At 41.0% G+C, this 17416-nt stretch overlaps 1 long non-coding RNA gene across 2 annotated transcripts; it reads right to left on the minus strand.

The window, feature by feature from the left end:
- Positions 1–1582: 1582 nt before the first annotated feature.
- Positions 1583–6614, minus strand: LOC119354823. Of its 2 annotated transcripts, XR_005171279.1 has the most exons (5): positions 5996–6614; positions 5844–5897; positions 5393–5513; positions 2156–3602; positions 1583–1836 (listed from the first exon to the last, which is right to left on the minus strand). It is a non-coding gene; the product is annotated as an uncharacterized LOC119354823 (long non-coding RNA). The 2 variants fall into 2 exon arrangements; XR_005171278.1 differs by having other exon boundaries at positions 5393–5897.
- Between the last annotated feature and the right edge of the window lie 10802 nt (positions 6615–17416).

Here is a 17416-nt window from a genome sequence, read left to right on the forward strand (position 1 = left end):
TCACTAGCGGAGTCATACCCACCATCCTCAGTAACAATCATCAAAAGCTTAGATGGGCATTCTCTCACATAATAACCTCCACCCTTGCAACGATGACAAATAATATTGTGTGTTTGCCATGTTGATGCCATGGATGAAGAAGAGCTTTGTGCAGGCCCAGAAGGTGTGCTCTTGGCAGATAGGGGTGGTTGTGCCTGCTTTCTTGTATCACGGTTGGAGGTGGTAGCTGACGGAGGTGTCGATGCAGCAAAACGTGTGGAACTAGAGGATGCACGCGGTGTCCATGATGAAGGTGGACCTGCAGAAAAGTTAGTTCGCGCGATCCTGCACTTCATGTTCAGCTTTGCAAGCAAGATGGAATAAACAAGTGATATTATTATATTCCTTAAACTCTAGAATTCTCTGAATCTCTTTATTTAATCCACCCATAAAACGTGCAAGCATAGCTTCATTATCCTCAACAATACTACATCTAATCATGCTAGTTTGTAATTCCTATTAATATTCTTCTACAAAAAAATTTCCTTGTCTTAAACACTGCAATTTTTGAAGTAATTCATGTTGATAATATGGTGGAACCCAATGAGTATGCATAGCAGTTTTCAAAGAAAACACATGCAAAACTAGTGAAAGCACAAACATCAGTAGGAACACGTCTATCCTCAGGATATTGTAAACATGTAAAACATTGTTCAGTTTCTAACTCCCAAGTAAGATATATATCAGGAACATATCTACCCTCAAGTGGTAGAATATTCAATTTTAGTTTAGGAAGATGGTCATGATCTCGTACCTCAGGTGGTGCTGCAGCCCTACCATTGCGATGATATGCATGAGGACGACCTGGTAGTGGTGGTGCTGGTGGTTGCACGTAGTTCTGATTTTGATCAACCTCATCCTCGTAATGGTCCTCCACCTCGGTAGTAGCAGCAGGAGCTACAAAAGCATCAACAGTAGGTACACTACAAGAAATATGTCAACTTGTGACCCTCACTATTGGCCACTGAAAGGTCATAGTTTTTCATTTGCGACCTTTCTGTGACCAAAAACAAAAGGTCAAAAGCTGGCGGTCGTAAACTAAAATTAGCGACCTTTTCTCTGAGAAGGTCGTAGACATTTACGACCAAAACAGAAGGTCGTTGAACCCATGACCTTTTGTTTTGGCCACTGGCTGTCTGCCTAGGCCATGTCGGATCCGACGTGGCAATCTGACGTGGCAAAATTGCGACCAATTGAAAAGGTCACTGACAAGATTCAGCCCGATCCGATTCGCTGTTTTACATTGGCCGAGCCCATTAATTTAGCCTATTTGTGTTTTTTTCATCAATTTTTGTTGGGTTCATGGGCCTGGCCCATTTTATTTTCTAGGACGTAGCCTTCTATATTTCATTTCTTTTTTGGGCCTCGGCCCTTTTACAATCCTGTCTATTTTGAGCCTCCACAACATGCATTTAGAAGCTTGACATCACAAGGGCAGATGGCTGTTCCAACTTACATCTCAGCATGTACGTATGTATCCAAACCATTTCATTTCTTTCAACAGCCATAACAATAGATAGTAGATACATTCAATAGAGACTGAATTAACATAGAAATGAAGCAACCAAGGGCAGACCGAGTACAGGAACTACAGCTACATGGGACTACAGCTACCATATCTATTTCTACACGCTTGCGAGAGAGGGGGGAGTACCAAGGAGCTAAACTAATAGCGATCATCCATAATTAATCAGTGACAGAAGCAATGAGTGGCAGCGGCGACGTTCGAGAGATACCCTCCCCCTGCTACTGCTTGGTGTGCCTGCTACTGCTTAGTTTGCTGCATCACTAGCCGCCCTGCACACAACAAGAATTTTAGCTTTACATAAGGTTTACAAGAATAGGACCCTGATACATGAGAGTGACATTCACAAGCTATTTGCATTTATATTTAGAACTGCGTCACACCATTTACATTAATAGTTATGTATTGACATACTTATCTAAAAGAACATATATAGAAACATATGAATTTTATTTCTTAATAACATTACAGAAGTACTAAAAAAGAAGAGCTCATTACACAAGAATCCAGGAAGAACCCATCAATTCTGCGCTGGAGTGAGAGATGTGCAGGCAGATCAAATAGTAGATTCGAGCAAGAAGGATGTACTACCCGAAATGGGAAATGAGGAGGCCAATCCGACGAGTCCCACCCAAGCTGTGGAAGGAGTAGCTGCAGCGGCTGCAGAAGGACTCGACAGGCCAGACGCCATCGTGGACCTGGTAAATATGGTGATACAACAAAACCATGATTATCTTCTAATGTGAACCCATGAATTAAAGTGATGACATTAGTATATGACATGAGTTGATAACAAATGTTAGAACAACCACCAAATTACAAAAGTACACAGGCACCATTCTGATAAAATAGCCATTAACAGAGCCAGCAAATGTGTATATTAGCTTTACTAGAAATCGGTCAGTAGATTAAGGAACTATAAAAGAACCACTATAGGTTTGCATCACTCAGGGCAGTGCAAGCCTGATCAGCTATACTTTAGCCTTGTCTGGTTGCTACTTGGTATATCTAATCCCAGCACTTTCCAAGGAGCGTAAATTTAATACTAGCAAGTACAAACAAAGGAGCACTGTATGGTTTACTGCCCTTGGTATAACTTGAGTAAACCCATAATTGTAACCACAGTCAAGTCGAGACATGCACTTTAGCACTCAAGGACTCTTAGCACAAAGAGCAGCAGCACGGGCGGTCAGAAGAGCAAAACTTGTCAAGATTAGTCAATAGATTCTGCACAAGTGAAATCAACAGCATGAGACAACATATTAAGCCATAATCTTAAAATCCAAATTTCACATGAACTAATGGGAAGGACAACCACATGGCAACAACAATTTGAAAAAGGAATCAAGTACTGGTGAAATATATTACCAACTTAGAAAGCATCAGAAATAAGCAACATGATAAGTGGTAGTTCTAAAGTATAGAAAGATGTCACAACAGACACTAGCTAAAGTATAGAAAGCATCTGAAATAATAGTATGCATTTGGAAAGAAAGCAACTTATCAAGAAATATTTTTCAAAGAATGAACTCGTCAAAGAGGACATGCACAACAGACACTAGCTACAGATCCCACGCGATATCTACTAGCATAGTTAACCAGAACAATTACAAACAGCAGAGGAAACCATGAATGTGTAAATGTGTAAACCACGACATGTAGGTTCCATCAGGCCATGATCAAGTACTCCAAACCATTGCATGCTTTGCAAAATAAAATACTAGATGAATGTCACTAACAGGAGGACTAGGTGATTAATGGAACAAGACATGGCAGTGTATGTCTGAAGACAGGTGCTGCTTGCCGATGTTCTTCGCATAACTATAGGCTGACCGTCAAGTTAGCATTACATAAAGCGAAAAGGAAAGTGGAAAAGACATGGCAGCCTATAGTTATGCTGAGAACATAGGCAAGCAGCACCCGTCTTCAGATATTGTTGGCTTGCAGCCGTAGGTATCCTTGCTTCAAGTCAGGTCTAGGAACTCTTTGTGTGCAGATCAAGGCAGAATAGCAGCCTCGATCGTCCAGCCACACTTCGCTGCAGGAAAACAAATAAATGGCTGAATCATCTTGGTAGGAACATAGTAAAAAAATTGCTAAATGGACACTAGCAGCAAAATGAATAATTTACAATACAGTTTAGTGGAGTCCTTAAACAAGCAATGACATTTTATCAATGTTGAACAAGCAACTCCAGTATAAATTTGAACAAGCAACTCCAATATAAATTTGAACAAGCAATGGTATTTGTCAATGCTGGAGATACATTCAAACTATAATCACAAAGAATGATTGAGTGCATTGGAGATACAGTCAAACTGTAATAACAAAGAATGATTGAGTCCATGGCCAGTCTGCTTCTGGTAATGTACTGCGCTGCACATTTTAGTTTACTTCAGCATGCAATATTTAAGAAGTTCCGCTTTACCGAAAAAATCTTATAAATCAACATATTTTTAGTCACCGAGCATATGTCACAGTACTAGTCATGATCTTTCAGTAAGCATCGATTGTGGAAACAGTAGCACTGGCTACTATGGCTACAGCAACACCAAGCAATTCAACGAAGCAACGACCACCATACAGAGCTAAGCACTAGCTACTATGGCTAGGAAGTGAGTCGGTCAAATAGCCCTACGTACTTCTTGTTGATATGCAGCAGTACTCCTTGACAAATAGCCAATCAGATTCTGAGCCATTCACGCTTTTAGATAAACACGTATGTACTATAAATTACTCCTAAATATAAGTCTTTTTAGAGATTCCAATGCGGACTACATACGAAGCAAAATGAGTAAAAATCTACACTCTTAAATACATATATAGATACATGTGCAACACATATTGAAATCTCTAACAAGTCTTATAACAAGTACAAAGCTGACCAACAGAGTACAGCGATAAAAAACCTGCAAGCCCTGACAATGTTTTCCAGCATACAACAACGCTAGGGAAGAAACAGATCTACAAATCCTAAAATACAACCGCCCACGTCCCAGCATCAGTATTCAGTACCAAACACGAAATTCAAAGCCCCCAGGCACAGGCAGGACCTGGCGTGCGTTTCAGCCATCTCAGAAAACGTGCACAGGCAGAATTTGCATATGTGAAAGCAGTCATATAACAAGAATCATGTACCTAAACTGTCTTAGATCTTGTCCACAAGGTTCTGTGATGTCGCTACAAAACTCGGATGCAAAAAGGGTATATACAAAAACTTGTGTTCACATAGGTTCCTATCATGATAGCATTGGCCGATATAACATGCCACAGCTGTGAGCGGAAAAAGCTGGGATAAAAGTGGAGGTGGCAGCACGTAGACATCTACAAGTGGTGACATGTTTTGAGACTTCAGTGCATACACAAGCTTTCTTCTATATGTCCACTCAATATTATTTGAAAAATCTATATTAGAGAAAACTTCAGTGCATACAGATGTTTTCTCAAGTCTCATTGCAAATATCAAGTGCATACACAAGCTTTGATTTGAGTGGGAATGGTATGAAAGGGGCATATAAGGAAAATATACTCAAGAGTTGCATATCTACATAGAAATGATGTTGATCACTTAATTAATTAAGTGAGCAGGCAACAAAGGCAATTGGAAATCTATGAGCAGGAGGTAGGGAGAGCAATGCATGAGGGATCGTCAAGATGTAGGGGATGGAGGTGTCTCACTTGGTTTCAAAATAAGATGCACACAAAGACAACCACATAAATATAGCAGTGCATAGTACTGAGGAAAATAGGGACATCTCTTTGCCTACATGTATAATTCGGAGCAGCAATAGAGAGCAGATGAAGATGAGAGGGAGATGGAGATGCTACCTGTTGTGGTGGGTCGGCGTGGACGTGCATGAGCTCGGGGCAGGACCTCTTGGTCGCCCTAGGAGAAGAGCAGCAAACCCCTCATGGCCCTCCTGCTCGCGATGCCGTATAAGCCCGCCACCTAAGAATAGCAAAATATAAGTCTGAACCAGGATATGGATTCAGCAACAATAACCATCGTCAACAATCACACTTCCTTTCATGTAGGTTAAAATATGAAACAAACTCATGATTCAGTTATATATTATAAAACAGAACATATGGTTCAGTTATAATCATACCACCTATACAAAGATCAGGAAAATATATGGATTTTGTAGTCTAAGTGAGATCACTATATACTAATTGCACACAGTTGTAGCAGCGCCATCCAACCAACTGACGAATGAACCAACCCAGTCAGACCAAGAAGGAAAACAAGCAGATCAGATGGGAGGGGGCTGGTTACCACCCTAGCACATTCACCCTTCTCCTGGATGGCATCATCCTTGAGCACACTCTCCATCTGCCCAACCACAGAGAGGAGAGAAAAAATGTCAGGAACATGTCATGCTGAACCAGCCACGGAGAAGAGAACTAACTGGGGGTGGTCGGGCGGGGCACCTCGGGGACGGACGACGAGGCCGATGCAGGGGAGAGGGAGGAGGGACGTCGGGGCGTGGTAGGCGCGGCGTCCCAAGCACGGGATGGCGTCGGCAGGGAGCAGGCAGGCAACCGTTTGGTGATGCGGCCGGGCAGACAAGACGTGTTGGCGTCCCGTGACGGAGGTCCATGGCGTGTGCACGCAGGCAGCCCACCTCACTCTGCGTGTGCGCCTCCGGTGAGGCATAGGCCAGCTTGCTGGATCGTGGATCTTGCCGCTGCATGTGTTGTTGGCCTGGGTGCTACCGGGGTAGGGGGAGAAGGGGAGGTGGAGAGGGTGGGGCAGCGGGTGTGAGCGTAGGTCGGCGGCGATGCGTAAGGTCGTTGGCGAGTTGGGTGGCGGCGCCGAGACGGGTGGGTGGGAGGGGGGGAAGGAATGAACCGGGGAGGCGGTCTGGTTTGGGAAATCGGCAATGGTGTGCGGTAGGCGTGGAGGGAGGAGGAGCGGGTGGAGCAGGAGGGTGTGGGGGAGGCCATGGACGACGGCGAGCTCCGCTGGAGGGAGGTGGCGGCGGCGATCTCTTTCTCGATCTGGAGGGAGCTGGAGGAAGGAAGGAGACGAGATCCCTCTCGATCTGGAATGGATGGATGGATGGATTGGGAAAAAAGGAGGCGGGGGTGTGGATGCAAAATGACCACAAGAACAAAGCTAGGGTTGGTGTGGAAGGGTTGATGACTGCCGTTGGATCCTCAAGCATCCAACGGTGTATAATCCATGATCCGCGTGATATGCCCATGGACCAATCATAACGCAGCAAACAGTGCGAAGACCTTACGACCATCTAAATTGGTCGAAATCAAAGATAACTTTTTCAGAAAAAAACCACTTTTCACTTTTCAGTACTCAAAATGAGTTTTTTTGTAAAAGAACTACCAAATATTTGTTCAAATGATATCATACTTTTCACAAGTTTACATCTTAGATTGGCAAACAATGTTGCCTAAGAAAAATTTCATTTTCTTTGGACGAAAAAATCATTTTCCATTTTTCGTGTGCCCCAAATGAGGTTTTTTGTGAAGAACCTACCAAATAATTGTTGCAAAATTGGACCAAATCATTTTTCTAAAATACTAGGCCATATTTAATTCACAATTGACCAAATGGTTGGGTGTAAAAAGATTTGATCCACCGGTGGTGAAAAAGACAAATTTCCGCCGATTCAGCAGGAAGCGGGTCAAATTTGAACTGTAGCTGCCTCATAGTTTGCTCTTTATTTTTTCCAAAAATCATTTCTAGGTTCATAACTATCTATTTAATCATAGAAGCATCAAAAGGTTTCCAAGATTCAACAACTAGCTAGGAACGGTCAAGCCCGCCGTTTTGACCGCATTTTGAAACGTGCATAAAAAATTTAAAAAAAAATAAAAAATTGAGAAACCTTCGCATTGTGTCATTATATGTGGCCAAGTTTCCAGGAAAAATAACAAACTTGTAATAGTGCAATTATTTTAAAAAAGTGTTCTCAAAAACGAGCTATCACGTGTGGAGATCAATGGCTTTCAAGCCAAATGATCAATCTTATGGCCACATTCATGGCATAGTTTGTTCAAATGATCTCATATTGTGCACAAGGGTGCATATTGGAATGGCAAACAATGCTGCCTAAGGAAGTTTGCATTTTCTTTGGACGAAAAAACCATTTTCCATTTTTCGAGTGCCCAAAAGGAGGTTTTTTTGTGAAGGACCACCCAAATAATTGTTGCAAGATTGGACCAAATCAATTTTCTAGAATACTAGGACATATTTAATGCACAATTGACAAAATGGTTGGGTGTAAAAACTTTTGATCCACCTCTCCTGAAAAAGATAAATTTCCGCTGATTCAGATGGAAGCGGGTCAAATTTGAACTGTGGCTATCTCCTAGTTTGCTATTTATTTTTTCCAAAAATCATTTCTAGTTACATAGGTACCTATTTAACCATAAATACATGGTTTGGTGGCGATACGTCGAGGTTTGGGCGGTGGCCGAGGACCCCAACTCTAGAGCGCGTAAACTCGCATGCCCGTCGCGTGGTCACCACGTGACCGTGGCCTTGCCATGTGTTCTGGGCGGCCTAGGAATGTCTAGTGGGTTGGGCACTCCCCAGGTAGGTTCTAGGAAGAAAATTACAACATAAGATTCTCACGAGGAGACCGATTGATGCTCAAACATGAATTAGCAGCCAAGTGTTTGATTGGCGGTACGAGAAATGTACATGGCTAATGGGCGTGAGTTTTGGCTGAGGGTGATCAGTTACTAAGAAGGCGGTCTTCACAAATTTTCAGCTCAAAAGGAGGAGCCTAGGTGGTACTTGCTTTGCAAAGTACCATACTGGACATAAATACGAATGTTGAAGCTGGGCTCAAAATAATAAATGGATTGAGCTGGCATTTGGTGGAGTATGGTTATTTGGGCATAGGAAAGCACTGTAGAAAATGGATACTATTTGGACATGCCAAAGTGGTACTTCCTTCACAAAGTGTTGTTCCGAACAGAATAGGAAAATGAATATTATTGAATTATTGTTGAACTAGGCAAGGAAGGTTATTTACATATTTGACGAAGATATGACCCAAATAATTTATGATATTTTTTTGGGGAATTTTAGGAATGACAGAAATATAGGTTGCTTCACAACCTGGGGCAAAAAATGACACATGGACATGACACATAGGCAAAACTAATGAGGTGGCGCCTAGTCATAGCAACCCACCACAATTTACAAGGTTATGACCATCTATATTGGTCGTGATCAGCTAGAAATAAGGCAGCGGACCAGTGCTATCTTCTTTATGACCATTTTGTGTAAGGAAATTACGACATTTCTGACCAAAATGGTCGTTATAGTTTAGGGTTTGGAGCCCCCCGAACAGTTTTTGACCAATTGGTCTGAAATGGTCATAGATCTATGACCAATTCTTCCAGGGTCACTGACAGAAGGTCACTAGTTGGCATATTTCTTGTAGTGGTACAGCGGCACCAGAATTTTGACCAGACTCAAGGGGAACATGCAGTGCTCGTCCCATTTGATTTGGAAGGCGACGTTGTTGTTGTTGTTGTTGTTGTTGTTGTTGTTGTTGTTGTTGTTGTAGAGGTGCGATAGGTGAAGCCATTGGTGGTGGTGGAAGATGCGCGAGCAATTCATTAAACTTGTTATCGATCTTTGTTTTGAACGTCTTCTTCGTGCCATCTATCTTCTCCATGGTATCTTCAAATCTATTTAGCACCTCTTGCACCTGTCCACTCATCATTTGCTGAAACTTATCATGAAGCTCCTTGTTCGTCAAGTTCTCCCAGTCAATCTCGTCGGCTTATGATCCTTCCATGCTTAGCAGCAATAGAAACACACAAGAATATGATAATACAGACTACTAACAAGTGGTGGTGGTGGGTGTCACAAATTCGTCAAGAAAATCTCAAATTCTTACCAGTTCTTAACCAGCAGCAGGCAGTGATCGACAACTGCTGTAGTGAAAACTCTCAAAGCTTGGATAGAGTGATTACCAGGGAGAGTCAAATGCACGACGTAGATGTATGTGGAGCTAGGAAGGCTTATAATATGGTAGCAAAAAGGGTCAGCAATAATCAGTTCAGAGATGCAAAGTTGAATAAACGCTCAACGACAGTACTATGCTGGTCCTAGGCTAGACCGTACTAGAAATGCGAGCCTAGAACACAAACAAAATCACGGCGCGACACGTAAACAAGGGAAAAGCACACCCTAAAAAATTGCTCTTTTTTTGCACTCCTCTTTTTATTTTCTTTTTCGAAAAATCACTATAATGGCAAGTGTCTCAAAACTCTTACCAAGTCAAACTAACAGGATAGGCACGAATTTTTTTTGACAAAATTTTTAGGAATCAGGGCAGCGACGACAAAAAAGTGCGACAAAAAATCACTATGATGGCAAGTGTCTCAAAAGACTCAGAAAATCCTAAAAACAGGTTAGGGAAAAATATTTTCGGCTGTCGAAATTTTGGCATTTGAATATTGTTGATTTTTTTCCGAAACCTACTTAGGCAAGGAAACACGAATCAGAAAATAGTTGGATCTCGAAAACAAACCTAATATGAAAAGAACCTAGCTTGGTGGTGGATATATGATGGTAAGATATGGCAGCGGTTGTGGTATATGGTAGTGGTAGTGGTATATGGATATGGATTGGTGGAGGTATATGGATATGGATACAGATCGGTGGCGGATAAGCAGTGGTGGTAGATGGCAGGGAGATGATGATGGTGCGACGACAGTGTGACAACAATGACCAGAACTGAAACTCTAAAAGACTAGACACTAAGACTAGCAACTAGACACGATGATGCAATCGCAAATTTAACAACGCAAAAACCCTAAAAAGATTATGCAAAGGCTCAGATTGGTTCGGATATGATGAACTAACCCTAATTTTTTGTGGCTTTTTCGTGGACTGTAGGTATGAAGAACAGACTCGATCTAAACTACGAAAAACTGTAAAATCTCACCGAGCAACCTGGAAATCTGATACCACTTAATAGAGGCAAAGGTGTCCTATCTTCGATGAGATGGTGACTATCGTTTTAGAGGAGTATACTTTCATGATCCGACTACGAACGTGTGAGGACGTCATGCCTTAGCAATCGCTAAACCAACTCCGAGACGTTATTGACCACGCCGGAGCATGATCAACCTGACCACAAAGGTCTTTTTCCTGCAAGCAAACGAAGAACAATTAAGAAACTAAGAGTGCAATCTAGATATTGCGAATATAAGATGAAAGCTTTATTGATCAAGGTGGGGTTCTATGATGCCTTGGTCTGGTCGTTGAACACAAACGAAGTACACAAAGTTGCAGCTATGGCTAACTTTTAATCTAAACAAAACCCAAAGTCTAAATGATGACCTAAGGGTTGTATATATGGAGGAAGAGGGGGAGGGGGATTTCGTGGCCCTTGGGGGAGGGGTCCGAAACCAACCCTATCTTTTGTTTCCCCACACATACGGACTCTAGAAATAGCCTATACTTATGTATTTTGAAATTACATGGGCTTGGCCCAATAATAAGGTGATTATACAAATATTTCCCTACTCATAAGAAACAAGCTGCTTTGAGGGAAATATGCAACTTTGTGCAAATTAAAGAAGAGAGTCTCCCACAAGCTTGGGGGAGGCTTCTCAAGTTACATAATGCTTTGCCTGATCATCCTCTTAAGAAACCTGAAATACTTGATATCTTTTATAATGGACTAACCGATGCTTCTAGAGATTACCTAGATAGTTGTGCTGGTTCTCTTTTCAGGGAAAGAACACCGGATGAAGCTGAAATTCTATTGAATAATATGTTGACAAATGAAAATAATTGGGCACCTCCTGAGCCAGCTCCCGCTCGAATTACTGAGTCTATCCCTAAACCAACTTCGAAGAAGAGAGGTGTTCTATTTCTCAGTCCCGAAGATATGCAAGAGGCAAAGAAATCTATGAAAGTAAAAGGTATTAAAGCTAAAGACGTTAAGAACTTTCCTCCTATTGAAGAAATACATGGTCTTAATTCACCACCTGTTGAAGAAACATATGATCTCAATTATTTATTTACTGAAGAACCTCCTGATCCCGATATCCCGACACAGGTAGTAAAGGTAAATTATCTCTATAGATATGATAAAGCTGAAGTCCCTCCTACTAAAATTGCTAGTCAGTGCTTGGATGAGTTTGATAACTTTATGTTTAAGCAAGACGACTTCAATGCTTATTTTGGTAGAAAATTAAAAGAAAATGCTTATATGATTAGACGCTTGGGTGATTATATGGCTGATATTAAAGGTGAACTTAAACTTATTAGCAAACATGCTTCTATGGTTACCACTCAAGTAGAACAAGTACTTAAAGCTCAAAAAGAAGTGCTTGATGAAATGAATAGTAAGAAAAGTGATTATGCTGTTAGAGTGGCTACTAGAACTGGTAGAATGACTCAGCAACCTTTGTATCCTGAAGGCCACCCTAAGAGAATCAAGCAAGATTCTCAAAGAAATAATATTGATGTTCCTAGTTCTTCTAAAAAGAGAAAAAGAAAAATGATAGAACTATGCAAACTTCTAGTGAACCTATTGCTGAACCACCTGATAATCCAAATGATATATCTATGTCTGATGCTGAAACACAATCTGGTAATGAACATGAACCTAATGAAAATATTAATAATGATGTTCATGATGATGCACAACCTAGTAATGATAATGATGTAGAAATTGAACCTGTTGTCGATCTTGATAACCCACAATCAAAGAATCAACGTTATGATAAAAGAGACTTTGTTGCTAGGAAACATGGTAAAGAAAGAGAACCTTGGGTTCAGAAACCCATGCCTTTCCTCCGAAACCATCCAAGAAAAAGGATGATGAGGATTTTGAGCACTTTGCTGAAATGATTAGGCCTATCTTTTTGCGTATGAGATTAACTGATGTGCTCAAAACAAATCCTTATGCTAAATATATGAAAGATATCATTACTAATAAAAGAAAGATACTGGAAGCTGAGATTTCCACCATGCTTGCTAATTATACTTTTAAGGGTGGAATACCAAAGAAACTTGGAGACCCCGGAGTACCTACTATACCTTGATCCATTAAAAGAAATTATATTAAAACTGCTTTATGTGATCTTGGAGTCGGTGTTAGTGTTATGCCTCTCTCTTTATATCGTAGACTTGACTTGAATAAGTTGACACCTACCGAAATATCTTTGCAAATGGGTGATAAATCAACTGCTATACCTGTCGGTATTTGTGAGGATGTGCCTGTTATGGTTGCAAACGTTACTATTTTTAACGGACTTTGTTATTCTTGATATTCCTGAGGATGATAGTATGTCTATTATTCTTGGAAGAGCTTTTCTTAATACTACAGGGGCTGTTATTGATTGCAACAAAGGCAATGTCACTTTTCATGTTAACGGTAATAAGCATACGGTACACTTTCCGAGGAAACAACCTCAACTTCATAGTATCAACTCTATTCGAAAAATTACATCAATTATATTTGGAGGTTTTCAATTTCCTCTTCCTACTGTCAAGAAGAAATATGATATTCTTATTATTGGGGATGTGCATATCCCCGTTGAGGTAACTTAGTGTTGTTCGAAATTTCTCCGGTTTCATGATTATCGGAATGAGTTTGTTAACAAGACTTGATCAACCTTGTTAGTGGATTCTTTTTGATGAGCATGAGATGGATGAAACTAGAAGCACAAACTTCTGTACCCCACTTTTACTTTCTGTTATTTATGTTAAATAAAGTAAAAATAGTATTTTCTGTCTGTTTCCTGACTTATCCATGCAATATAAAAATATCCTGAAAATAAAAGTCCTCAGAATGCCATGCCAATTTAATATGATTTTTTCAGGAATATTTGAGAATTTATTGTGCAAAAATTACCGTGGGAGGAGCTACCACCTGGCCACGAGAGTGGTGGGTGCGCCCCACCCTATAGGGCGCCCCCTGCCTCGTGGGCCCACGGTGGCCCTCCTCCACTTATCCCAGCACCTATCTTCTTCCTCTATCTCACACAAACCCGAAAAACCAACTCAAGCACGAGTTCCAGCCACTTTTGCTATGATTTTCGATCTCCTTGCTCAAAGCACCTCTCGCAAAACTGCTTGGGGAGATTGTTCCTTGGTATGTGACTCCTCCATTCGTCCAATTAGTTTTTGTTCTAGTGCTTTATTGTTTGCAAATTTCTGCTGCATAGGTGACTATGTTCTTGAGCTTGCATGTCAAATTTTTATGCTTCTAAGTAGTTCTAATGCTTGATATAGGCTCTAGGCACTTGTAGGAGTAGTTGCTATCAGTTTTATTGAATTTGGTTTACTTTTATTTTGAAGTTACTAAAAATTTCAGAGAAAAAAAATATGTTTAGGAAGATGTTCCAAGGTGGTTCCTCTAAGAAGCAAGGACCCAAAATTGCTATGCGCGATGCTGACGAGGATCCACCAAGAGACGCTCCAGTACGGCCTTGCGAATGGCCGTCGGAAAATTTTATGGACCGTGTGGGAATTAAAGAATAATTCAAATCATATTTGCGCAATGCCGGTCTTGAGGATTTTGAGGCTAACAAATGCCCCCAGTATCATGATCTCATAAGTTCATTTGTGAGGAGGTTTGAGTATTCATCTTCGCGTAATTCTCCTTCAGTCATGTTTGATCTCTATGAAAAATCTTATACCATGGACTTAGAGGATTTCACTTCTTCTTGCGAACTTCCATCATGGGGTAGTGTTAGGGATCCCCATAAATCTGAATTTAGAAACTTTCTTGCTAGTATAACTGTGGGGGAATCTAGAGAAATAACGCAGGCTACCATAGGGAGCATTCACTTTCCTGTTATACATTATTTTGCTCTTTTCATTGGTAGATGCATAAATGCTAAGGATGAAGCATGTCACATGTGTGTCCCTGATCTTAGCATTCTTAGGAGTGCTGTGTTAGGAGACCAATCTTATCATATGGGAGCCATTGTAGCTCGTAGGTTGCATCATAATAGACATAATGGAGATTTCTTTGGAGGAATTTACGCATCCCGCTTAGCTCATTTTCTTGAAATAGACATTCGTGAGGGTGATATGGAGTTGCCTCCTGCATATTTAGATTATAACTCTATGGCTTCGCAGCAGTTTGTCGAGAGGCCTGAATCACCTCTCTTATATCGTTTAATTTTTGATAAACAACGTGTTTTCCGTATTACTCTCCCTGCTCCTGCCTTCTTTGATTCACAGACAAAAGGAAGATATGTTATTACCAGAGAGGAGGCAGAAGAGTACAAGAGGAGAGCGGAGGTAGCCCAACTCCATGTTGTAGCTCAGCAGGCGATAACCGCTGCACATCAGTATGATCCCAACTATCCTTCCTCATCACAGTACGACCCCAACAACTATTATTATGGATATCCGCTAGGCCAGCCGTGGCCATAGACCAACTTAGGCCAAAAGCCTAAGCTTGGGGGAGTATGTATTTCTCACCGACATTACATTTATGTTCTCACACACTCATTGCTAGATGTCGGTGCTCATACCTTTTCACTGTAATAGCCATGCTAGTTTATTTTCTTTTTCCTGCTTTCTTCTTGTGTGTTTAGTAAACCTTAAGAAAAACCAAAAAAATTAGTAGTAGTTTATTTTTCTGCTATAGTTGTAATAACTAAAAAGAAAGCCCAAAAATATTTCCCGTTCTTCTTTTACTTGTTGGGAGCTTTCCCGTGTAAATAGTTTTATTTCTTTTATTTGGTGGTCAGCAGGAGAAGACCATAATTAAATTGTTGAAGTGGCTCTTATATGCATTATTGTTGAATTAACCAAAGAGCCCATATTGCCTTGTCGTCTCCTGTTTATTGAATGCTCGCAGATTCCATCTTAGTCCAATGCACGTGCACTCTTATTATTATTCACACCGTTCGGTCGTGCAAGTGAAAGGCAATTATGATGATATATGATGGACTGAATGAGATGAGAAAAGCTGGTATGAACTCGACCTCTTTTGTTTTTGTAAATATGATGAGCCCGTCATTCTTGATTCAGCTTATTATGAATAAACATGTTTGCAATGACAATTAGAGATCATAGTTTCTTGTGCCATGCTTGATTAGCTATGAGTTATAATGATTTACCTTGTATGCCAACATGCTATTGAGATGATTATGATGTGGTATGATGGGGTGGTATCCTCTTTTGAATGATTTAAGTGACTTGACTTGGCACATGTTCATGCATGTAGTTGAAACAAAATCAACATAGCCTTCACGATATTTATGTTCATGGTGGATTATATCCTACTCATGCTTGCATCCAATGTTTATTAATTTTAATGCATGTACATGGCTGTTGTCGCTCTCTAGTTGGTCGCTTCCCAGTCTTTTGCTAGCCTTCACCTGTACTAAGCGGGAATACTGCTTGTGCATCCAATCCCTTAAACCCCAAAGTTATTCCAGATGAGTCCACCATACCTTCCTATATGCGGTATATACCTGCCATTCCAAGTAAATTTGTATGTGCCAAACTCTAAACCTTCAAATAAACATTCTGTTTTGTATGCTCGAATAGCTCATGTATCAACAAAGGTTGTCCTTATCTTCCGTGTTAGGTGGGTTATTCTCAAGAGGAGTGGACTCCGCTCCTCACTCACGAGAAAATGGCTGGTCACCGGGATGCCCAGTCCCATGCTTTATGCAAACTGAATCAAAATTAATTGCAAACAAAACTCCCCCTGGGTCCTGGTGTATGTTGGAGGTACTCGTTGTTTCGAGCAAGCCATGGATTGATGCTTGTTGGTGGAGGGGGAGTATAAACTTTACCATTCTGTTTGGGAACCGCCTATAATGTGTTTAGCATGGAAGATATCGCCATCTCTTAGTTGTTACGTTGACAATGAAAGTATACCGCTCAAAATACAATTTATATCTATTTCATAACCGAGCTCTGGCACCTCTACAAATCCCTGCTTCCCTCTGCGAAGGGCCTATCCATTTACTTATATGCTGAGTCATCTCCCTCTTATTAAAAAGCACTAGCTGGAGAGGACAACGTCATTTGCATTCATGACTTTTAATTTATATTGGGTGTGACTATGATTGGATCTCTTTTACCATGAATTACAATGTCTAGTCAGTCCTTGATCTTTAAAGGTGCTCTGCATTTATGTTTTGCGGTCTCAGAAAGGGCTAGCGAGATACCATCTTGTTATATCATATTATGATTGTTTTGAGAAAGTGTTGTCATCCGAGATTTATTATTATGACTTGCTAGTTGATTATGCTATTGATACGAGTAATTGTGAGACCTGAGAATTATTGCGAATGTGGTTAGTTATGATCTATGCTGAAAACTTGAATGCTGGCTTGACATAGTTAGAAAAACAAGAGCAAACAGAGTTTGTAAAAGTTTTTCTTTCTTTCTTTCAGTTTGTCAACTGAATTGCTTGAGGACAAGCAAGGGTTTAAGCTTGGGGGAGTTGATACGTCTCCGTCGTATCTACTTTTCCAAACACTTTTGCCCTTGTTTTGGACTCTAACTTGTATGATTTGAATGGAACTAACCCGGACTGACGTTGTTTTCAGCAGAATTACCATGATGTTGTTTTATGTGCGGAAAACAAATATTCTTGGAATGACCTGAAACTCCACGGGAGGTCTTAGAAAAAATAATAAAAAATCCTCGCCAAATATGAAGACCAGGGGGCCCACACCCATCTCACGAGGGTGGGGGCGCCCCCCCTACGGTGCGCCCCCCTACCTCGTGGGCCCCCTAGAGACCCTCCGACGACAACTCCAACTCTATATATTTTCTTTCGGAGAGAGAAAAGATCAGGGAGAAGAAATCATCGCGTTTTACGATACGGAGCCGCCGCCAATCCCTAAAACCTCTCGGGAGGGCGGATCTGG

The sequence above is a fragment of the Triticum dicoccoides genome, chromosome 2A, assembly GCF_002162155.2.
Source record: "Triticum dicoccoides isolate Atlit2015 ecotype Zavitan chromosome 2A, WEW_v2.0, whole genome shotgun sequence".
NCBI lineage: Eukaryota > Viridiplantae > Streptophyta > Magnoliopsida > Poales > Poaceae > Triticum > Triticum dicoccoides.